This window comes from Magnolia sinica, chromosome 3 (assembly GCF_029962835.1).
Source record: "Magnolia sinica isolate HGM2019 chromosome 3, MsV1, whole genome shotgun sequence".
Classification (NCBI taxonomy): domain Eukaryota; kingdom Viridiplantae; phylum Streptophyta; class Magnoliopsida; order Magnoliales; family Magnoliaceae; genus Magnolia; species Magnolia sinica.
This window is the reverse complement of record NC_080575.1, coordinates 39,325,239-39,335,738: the sequence shown is the minus strand read 5'-3', so window position 1 is coordinate 39,335,738 and position 10,500 is coordinate 39,325,239. Positions and strand designations below refer to the sequence as shown.

Here is a 10,500-nt window from a genome sequence, read left to right as displayed (position 1 = left end):
ACTTCCTCTTTTACAATCTCCATTTTTCTTATATTCCTTGTTGCAAATGGAAGGTAGAACTAGAAAGAAAAGTTCTCATGGTCCTTCAACTTCTTGGTCGACTCTTATCATAACGCGCCACCTCCGGTCACCCAAAGATGATCCCTCTTATGTGCGGGATATTAGGTTGCGCAATGTTATAGTTGAACGACCTGTTCATGTTGATCATGTAGATCCATTTGATATCCTTCCTCTTCTCCAATATATAGGATGGGATAACATTCTACATTGGGATGGGCTGGCATACCGGTTTATTGTGCAATCTATGTATGCATGTATTTCTATTTTTTCTACTAAAAATCTGACGTTCATTATTACAACTAGAGAAGGTCCTGTTGAAATAGATCGACATCTTATTTCTCGTCTAATGGACATACCTGTCAATGATGAAGGTATTTCCATTAGCACTCTAGTGGTAAAACCATCTTAATTTGAGAAGCGTATGCTTACTAGAGCTTTGTGCAATATAGATGCGAAATGGAGTACTAATGGAAATGCACATGCCTCAAAGTATTTGTTACCCAGATACAGAGTCCTTCATAGGATATTTATTTCCAATGTTTATCCTTGTTCTGGTAATAAAACCGAACTTACTACGTTCGTGGTTCGGATTCTTCATTCCATCATCTCTGGTACCTCTGTATGTCTTCCTTCTTTCATTGTCATTGCATCATTCAATTCCATCTCCATCCAAGACACAATGACATTCCCTTCATGTATCTTATGACTATGTTGGCCTCCCATATTTTAGTGGTTATGCCTATTAGAGAATCTCCGATTCAACACCTAATCTTCAACAATTCCAATATAAACTAAATGAATCTGAAGTTGGCCACATGCCAAGTTAATGTGGGTGTTGGTGGAGCTGATGTCGCAAATGAAGAAGAAGGTGATTTACCACCCGATGATATCAATATGGATGATATTTTTGATGAGATCGAATCTAATTTAGCAGATGATCCTAATTACCAGCCATCTGATTTTAATGCGCGGTTGCGCTCACTTAAGGACAAGGTAGAGAATATGAATGTGTCTCATGATTTGCAGTTCAACTATATGCGCAAATATCTTAGGCGCCTTAACAAGGGACTTCATCAACTTGATCCTAACATACTTGCTCCTTCTTTGGGTTCTGATTAGTATTTACTTATATGGTTTGTAATAACCTTTATGATACTTAGCTTTCTTTTGTTTTATGGGGTTGAACTTGATTGAACTTGGTTGAACATGGTTGATCATGCTTGAACAATACTTGTTTTAATATCTTGATCATTTATTCCTTAGTACTCTTCTTATTCTTCCTTATTTATCTACTTCCTATTCCTTTTGTTGGTTCCTTCCTTTGTCATATTGTGACAAAAAGGGGGAGAATTTTATCATGCTTGTGATATATGGCATGTGGATTGTGGATAGGTAGGTAACCTTCTTTTTGTAAGGGGGAGTAAGTAAGGGGGAGAATTTTATCATGCTTGTGATATATGGCATGTGGATTGTGGATAGGTAGGTAACCTTCTTTTTGTAAGGGGGAGTAAGTAAGGGGAGAATTTTATCATGCTTGTGATATATGGCATGTGGATTATGGATAGGTAGGTAACCTTCTTTTTGTAAGGGGGAGTTTTATTTTTGACGTGAATTTTTGACTTATTTATAACTGGTGTATGATTCTTTAATGATTCTTTAACTAGGTTGTAACTGGTTTATATTGATAACTGGTGCATGATTCTCTCTGCGTATAATGCTTAAGTTATGAAGTGTGTTTTGTCACACATTTGACAAAGGGGGAGATTGTAAGTGCTATGGTTTCTAGCTCTTATTTTTGTCAAATTTTGTAGTGCCAAAACCTCTTGGAATCTGTGTCTTGTGTAGCATATCTACATATACAAGACAGTGCATCTCATGTACAAGGACAAAGGTCTTTACTTCAAGAACTTTAAATGCAAGATTACATGTTCAAGTTCAAGTACAACACCAAGTGTGATTTCAATCTTTCAAGCTTCAAAGTTCAAGTTTTCAAAGCTTCATCCAATTTAAGACATTGTTTCTTTACTTTGAACTCCAAGTTCAAGCCTCAATGTTAGTCATATTCAAGCCTCAAAAGTCTTAAGCTCAAGATTCATCATATGACAAGATATCAAGCTTCGTGAACTTCAAAGAACAACTATCAGCTGAAGCAAATGAAGATTCAATGTTCATACATTACTTACAAGGTATGAATGACCCTAGATTGACCATGGGATAGGTCATTTTGAATACATAATTTAAATTGAGTTACTTTATAAGTGCATTGACTGTTTCTCTACTAGTCTTGGACTAAGTTCAACTAGTCCTAGCACTGGCTCGACTTGTCCAAGAATTTCTTGACTAGTCCTAAGTTTGTTACTGATTTGTAGGAATTTTTGTTAAAGCCTCAACTAGTCCTGGAGACTGCTCGACCGATCGTATGAACAGTGCGTAACCTGTGCTCGACCAGTCCTGCAAGCTCTACTCAAAGTCCAAAAACTAAATTGGGTCCCACACGACCAGCCGTGGATACGACTTGATCGGTCGTGGAGGCCACTCGGCCGGTCGAGCAGACCCTACGACTAGTCATGGAATGGCCTTATCTTATCACGCCCAAACTTTTTAAAGTTTGTTCGTCCCCCGACCAGTCGTGCCGACCTCAGGACCAGTCGAGAGTGCAATTTCTACAACTATAAATAGAGCACGAATTTCAAAGTTTAATATTTAATTCAAGCAAAATCAATACGCCACTCTGAGAGATAAGTTAATGATATTCTTAAGCTATTTAGTGCTCATTTCATATTCTCTTTAATTAGCTTTTTGCATTTGATTTTGTATTCTGCATTCCAATTTTATTTGAAAGAAGGATTAAAGTATTCCCATTTCTTGGAATCAAAATAAAAGCAAGCTAGCCCAATGTGTTTTAATTTAAAATCTATTTAGAACCTAGAACCATTTCATAAGAGAGTGTGAACATTGAACTTCTACTCCGAATTGGTTCTTCCGAGCTGCATCAAAAGGATAATATCTAGATAAGTATTTTACAGTTTTGTAAATTCATTATTTTGGTTTTATTGAGATTATGTCCGAAAAATCTCTTTGTTTTGGTTTGTTTGAGTGATCAAGAAAACTCAGAGTGTGGGGTTTTGAATTGTGTAAGCCATCTTGAAAGACATAATTGTGAGGGTTTTATGTGAACCTTGAAAAACCTATTTTCATAGTGAGCACTAATATCAACTGTGTGAGGATATTAGGAGTAGAGTAGTTGTGTGGCTATTTTTCTAAACAGTTGGTGTACACACAAGTGAACCACTATAATTTCTGGTCTTGTGGTTGATTGATTATTTCTTTTTGTGGATATTTGTACTTTTCCTTTTTGCATATGTGAAGAATGTTATAATTTCTTTTATGCAAGTGTGGGAATGTTGTAATAGCATAGTTATTTCTTTTGCTATTTATTTCTTTATTCCTCTGAATCATTTTGAGTTTTTGATAGACAGACTATTCTAGAAATCAGGTTGTCCTACCAAAAACCTTTGGTTTTTGGTGTAAGGTTGTCCTTAGAACAACCTCTGTATCAACCTCTCAATACCTGTACTCTTGAATTTAAATTTCTACATTGTGGGATTGTTTATTGCTATCAATATTTATATTTATTTAAATTCCGCTATTAATTTTTTAATTTAGCACAATCCTATTCAACCCCCCCCCCCCCCCCCCTCTAGGACTTAATTGCTTAACTTTTTCAGATTCACAATTTTGTTCCGTAGTGGAGGTGCCAAGGACGACCCTATCTGTACTGTCCGAGTAGGCTCAGAGCTGTCGAGTGGAACGGAGATGAGATCTTTCATGGGACATCCTCTCTCATCTAAGTCTTCTCGGGGGTCCAAAGAAGTTATGTTCATTGTTTGATGTCGAGCTCTTAACGCCATTGTGTAGCATTTTTGAGCTTCATGTTGTTCTCCTCTGACCAACCCGACACCGTGCTTGGTCGGAAACTTCATAGCAATGTGATAAGTCGAGACCACTGCTCCACTACCAAAAAACTGGACAAAGGCTACGGATAAAAGCCGTAGCTAAATACTTATGGCTACAGTTTTAGTCCATAGCAAATATTTCTATAGTGAAATGCACTTATAGCTACGGATAGTATTTGTAGTTAAAAGTAGTGCTGGATCCGTAGCAATATGCCTAATTTAAATATAGTTGCGATCAATATCCGTAGCTATTTACTACATTAATTTTTTTTTTATAATCATTCATTCAATTACCACCTGCATAATCATTCATTCAATCAATTACAATTACAATTACAATTATGTTGAAAATACAAAGAAAGTATCATCATAAAACATAAAATATTTAATAATTTGTTTCTAATAAAACATGAAGCACACAAAGAAGGGATTTGGGCTGTGAAAGCAGACCAAGGAGAAAGGAGTCCAAGCTTTTGTTGGGCATGTACTCATAGAGAAGTATCTTTTCATCCCCTTGTATGCAATAACCTAAGAGCTTGACCAGATTCCTGTGTTGAAGTTTTGCAATCAATATAACTTCATTCTTGAACTCTTCTAGGCCTCGTCTGGAACTCTTAGAAAGTCGTTTCACAGCTATTTCTTGTCCTCCTGGTAGCTTACCCTGAAAAAAAGTGCAAGTTTCATTCATTGCAACCAAATATTTTTTGCAGAAAGATGCAAGTGAAACATTAAAAAAAAAAAAAAAAATCGTCAGAATAAACACATTTACACCATTTTCAATTTTTATGAAATTTGTTTTTTAAGTATTGTAAGATTGCCTAGTATACTGGCCCAAAACCCCCATGTCCAAGCTTGTTTTAATCTAAGAAATTTGATGTCGTAGCTGCTATACTTCTAAAATCGAAAAATGGTATATCTAGACCTTTATTCCCCTCTTTTTAAAAGATACTAAAATCCAAGAAGTCTTTTGTAGATGACCCAGTTGCATTGAAACTCGACAGTGACATTGTCAACTTTTTTCCCTGTTTCCTAATTCATTAATTAAAAGAAATAGAATTCTCTTAGAAATAATATCAGCAAATTGGTTTCTGATTTTTTTGTTGAGAATCTCCCATTGACCTTTTTCCTTGACTGCTCTCCACAGAGAATAGATGAATAGGCCCAAGAAAAAACTCCCTATAATGATGACTAGTGTGACCATTGAATGCATGCTTCTCCTCTTATCCATAGAACATAGGCCATCCATGGAACCTTGGCCATCTGATGGAGAATAGATCAAACTTATGGTTAAGAAAAGAAAATAGCAGTTCTTAACTTCATATTCAGCACCAAACATTGTTAAAGATTGGATAACTTGAATCTTTCAATCAAGAAAAGTGGTTGAGGCATAGTCCATTTGCTTTTGAGACCATGAGATACGAGACAACCTTTTCTTGGGTGTAGTATCAAAATATACCCATTCCATACAAGTGGGGTGTAATGTTCCCTTGTTCAGGGAAGAATTATATCATCTTCAAGTCTTTGAGTTTGAGAAGTGGGACCTGTATGATCCAGACATGAATAGATGGACCCCACTGTTGACTAGAGATTCCTCAAAACATCTTCCTAATCAAACTTATAAGACCATTCTAACATTCTCCAGATAATAGATTGATGAGAATCAAATCCAGAAATGGACCATATTCAAGTATAAGAGAAGGGACGAAATATTTGATATAGCTTCTAATCTGGGAGATTTTAGGGGCATGATCTATCCACATTGAAGCCAAACAGGTCAACCAAGTCCATATCATAGCTATTTCACTTGAGGATCATATAATATTTCTCTTGTGTGGGTGTAAGTAATGTCAGTTGTAGACTAAAAATACTCACCAGGGGTGCACATACTATGTTTTTATTTATTTATTTATTATAATTTAGCTAGGAATTGATTACATTAAGTACCATTTAGTCAATAGAAGAAAACACTACAAATTGTTGGCTAGTGCATTCATGATTTGAAATTCATAATTATTTAATTCCTATACATGCTTGGATGCCCAAAAATATTTCAGAGCAAAAGTTCAAAAATGTCCATGGTTAAAATGCTTAGAATCATCAGGTCATTGCAATTCTTGTGTAGCAACCCATCCTTGAGGCGGCGTATGAATTGGTTGGTCCCACTTCCATAATTGGTTTGTAGGTTAAATTAACATACAGCCAGTTGTAGGTGATCAGTCCAGGGAAATCAAACTTGTCAGTTGCCACTGGATATTGGTTGTGCCCGACAACTTGCATTCGTCTATACCCTAACATTCCATCTATTACCAACAGATCCAAAAGTGGAGCCAGCAACAACTTTAAAAGAGAAGGTTCCGATATCCAGCATATGGCATTGTTATTAAAAAAGAAGTTGATCTAACAGACAAAAAATGGTAATTAGGGGGCCTATTGGGCAGATAGCATATCAGGAACATATTTTCCCATCGCCCCTTCTTAGATTAGAATCTGAGAAACAAAAGTCCAAATCAAGAGCAATGACCTCTCTGAACCTATTTTCTTCTCCAAGTCATGACTAAGATCTCTCTAACATGAAATTCTTGCATTCATGATATGGCGCAGCACACTGAAAGACAGATCCAGACAATGCCCTAAAAGTAGAGGTCTCTAGAGTTAATGGTGCATTTAGTGTTTATGCCTATTAAGCGCCTCAACCTTCCGCTTCACATCAGTTGTCAAGAGAATAGGATTGGCATACTTGGGCAAAGCATCCTGCTGCTGCTTTTTTCTCTCCCAGCCACACCTCTACCTCCCCACACTCATGTACAACCTACCATATAATGCAATCAATATCAGATAAGGACCTTAGATGATACATTTCCATCAGTTCCCCAATTTTCTATCATCTTATATTTACTCCATTTCACCAGTTCATTGTTCACAAGCACTAGGAAACCATATAGGATGAACAGACTCCAAACTAGGATCCAACTAGGACTTTAAAAAAGTAATTGCAGTTAGTTAAGCCATCCAGAATCTACCCAAATGAGAGTCACCCACAACATAAGGAACTTGAACTTAGCAGCCAAAACAATAATTTTAAAGACAAGATTGAACTTTTAAACAATGTACCCATCCAAGGCCATCGTTGATAATTCAGGAGAGTGGAGAGACTAAGAAGGATGTTGCTCACAGAATTAGAGCTGGGAGGATGAATTGGAAATGTGCCTCTGGAGTTTTATGCCATCGCCGCATACCAATGAAACTGAAGGGGAAGTTTTATAGGATAGCTATAAGACCAGCCCTGTTTTATGGGACAAAATGTTGGACAATCAACAAACACATTTTCATAGGATGGGCGTAGCTGAAATGAGGATGTTGAGATGGATGAGTGGCAAGATGGGGAAGGACAAAATTAGAAATGAATCATTTGATGGAACTTAGGAGTAACAACAATAGGTAAAAAGATGAGGGAAAGTAAACAGAGATGGTTTAACCATGTGCAACCAAGACCAGGAACTACATCGGTTAGGAGGAGCAAGTTGGTTCAAGTTGAAGGCTCTAAAGGGCAAGGGGAAAGGCCCGAAAGGACATGGGTGAATTCCCTAGTTGACCGAATTAGTTGGTATAAGACCTATAGATGATGATGCCTTATTCAAGACCATCGTTACCTTCCCTAATGTAGCTGCATACAATTCCCTTCCCTTTGCATTTGGCTTAATTTGACTGTGAATATTTGTGATATGTGAGGCTGCCTGATTAGAATGTACAACTGTTAACACACCGACAAACAACAGCTTGGAAGATACAGAATGTACAATACCTTCTACTTTTTTGCTATGTTGATGTGATCGAATTTAGGATCTTGTGACATAGCTGCCTCTCTATAGCTATTGATGCAATAGACAAGCTGATCAAAAATAGCTCCCCGTTCTGTGGACTCCTTGCATGCTCCTCAATGGAGTCACCTTACTGCAAGCCGAATGTTAGTGTCATCTACATAAAGATCTTCTCAAATTAATATACGGAAAGTTAAAAATGCAATACCTTCTTGAGCTCCTCCAGCTTAGCATTGTAAACACCCTTGGTTTCGTCTTCACCATCTTCATACAACCAATCCTCCGTTTCCTCAAGCTTTGTGGAGAATGCCTCCCTCTCGAAATCAGTTACGAAATCCTGATACTTGTAGTGGACCTGAATGAAAAAAAAAAAAGAAAAAAAGAATCATGAGTTCAGATATAACAAGGTTGGTGTGCCATCCGCCAAGCATATACTAATAAAAGGCTTGCTTTACCTTGTTTCTCATGTCATAAACATATGCCTCCACAACATTTTTCTTATCCTTTGTTTCTTCCATGACTCTGTCTTGAAGAGCCATCTATCCACATTGAAGCCAAACAGGTCAACCAAGTCCATATCATAGCTATTTCACTTAAGGATCATACAATATTTCTCCTGTGTGGGTGTAAGTAATGTCAGTTGTAGACTAAAAAAACTCACTAGGGGTCTACATACTATGTTTTTATTTATTTATTTATTTGTTATAATTTAGCTAGCAATTGATTACATTAGGTACCATTTAGTCAATAGAAGAAAACACTACAAATTGTTGATTAGTGCATTCATATATGATTTGAAATTCCTAATTATTTGATTCATATACATGCTTGGATGCCCAAAAACATTTCAGAGAAAAAGTTCACAATTGCCCATGGTTAAAATTCTTAGAATCATCAGGTCATTGCAGTTCTTGTGTAGCAACCCATCCTTGAGGTGGCCTATGAATTAGTTGGTCTAGATTGATGGACACAAGAAACAATTATGAGAGACATGAGATTGATAATATGTGACCTGATTTTCACCGGATTCTTTATCAATTTAATTTTTTTGATTGATACCTTTAACTAAATGTTATCGGATTATTTACTGATTATAATTTTTAGATTCATACCTTTAACTAATTATGTCATTTTCAGCGTTGCTATGATATAATTTTATTTATTTTTTCTTAAATTCAGATGTTTCCAGTTGCAGAGCTTGCAGAACTTATTGAACTGTTCAAAAATCCATGACCCATTTGCTTGGACAAACACTCTAAAGGTGAAAAAGACAGAGGCTTTATTCTAATCATACTCTTATTCTTTAATTTGTAATAGCTTGGGTTGGGTCAAAATGTTGCTTTTTTTTTATCATAATAATTTCTACAATTTATCACATAGGCCATTTATGCTTTTGATAGTAAGCATTTATGTTATGGTCTACCGAGTTTAGATTTCCAAGAGGCATTGTTTTGGAAATTGTGTGTAAATACATTCTAAGACTAGTGAATCAGATTTCAAGATTGAAGTACAACCATAGTTGTCTTGTCATCTAGCAACAAAACAAGTCAGTAGACTAAAATGAAACAGAAACAAAATGAGTTGGGAGAAGTATACTAAAATTCCACTCATCATTTAGTCATAAAAGAGTCATTACATGCATATATACTTTTTCCCAAGCAAAACCTAAGTTAGTATTAAACATTGTTAATTCTAATTAGGATCATCCATTATAACAAAATATTTAAAAAATGACAAATTATCTAAATTCCATCATACAACTCTTACATAATTCCATCATATTTCATTTAAATGATATCAATGACACATGTAAGAAAAATGACATAAAGAGTCCATGATATTTGATTGTTTGAGGGCTATATCAATAGGCTTTCAAACGGGACCAATTTTTTATCATTCAGACATCATCTGGGGCCCACAAAACCATATGCATGGTTTTTTGGAGCACTCTTCTGCACTTTTATTGAGCCACTGCAAATCAGTGGCTCCCCTAGTAGAGGTTGTCTAAGCACAAGAACTCTAATTAAGCACCTGTACAACCATTTGTGATAGCTATTACTGCAAACCTTCTCCTCCAAGTCTATTATGAATTTCATTATTATCAGGCTCCACTAGAAAATTTTCATGCTGTTGTGGTGGATATACAAAGTGACTAGACATGAACATTACAGGAGAGGATTTCTCCTCATCATTGGTGACTACCTCATGATTCTTGTAATCATAGAATGACTCGGATCCTTTTGGCCCAAGTGCGGCAACATATGTTGATGCAGTCAATGACACAACTTCCCAATCATTCCCACAGGAGGAAGTTTCCTCTCCATCACTTTGGTCACCCTTCATTTCTCAAAAAACTAGCTTCCCTAAAATCATGTGTTCCTAAAGGTCAGCATTCTGCTAAGTAAGTAGTTAGGAGAACACAAGATGGATATTTGACAGCAAAACAGCTGATCTCAGCAGAGTGCTAATTCCACAAAAGAAAATAACCCTTTCTCAAAATGGAAAAAAAAGGTTCCTACAAACCATCCCTTTTCATATTAAACCCATTTGGAGATTAAATCATGGAATGAATAAGTACACACATGAAAGATAAAACCCATAATAAATCAGATAATTAGTTGGAAACCAAACTATCCATAAAACATAAATTCCTAAAAATATGATGT

The 10,500-nt window shown here is 36.1% G+C and overlaps 1 pseudogene; it reads right to left on the bottom strand.

Moving 5' to 3' along the window:
- Nucleotides 1-6,680: 6,680 nt before the first annotated feature.
- Nucleotides 6,681-10,177, bottom strand: LOC131238859 (heat shock 70 kDa protein 15-like; annotated as a pseudogene).
- Between the last annotated feature and the right edge of the window lie 323 nt (nucleotides 10,178-10,500).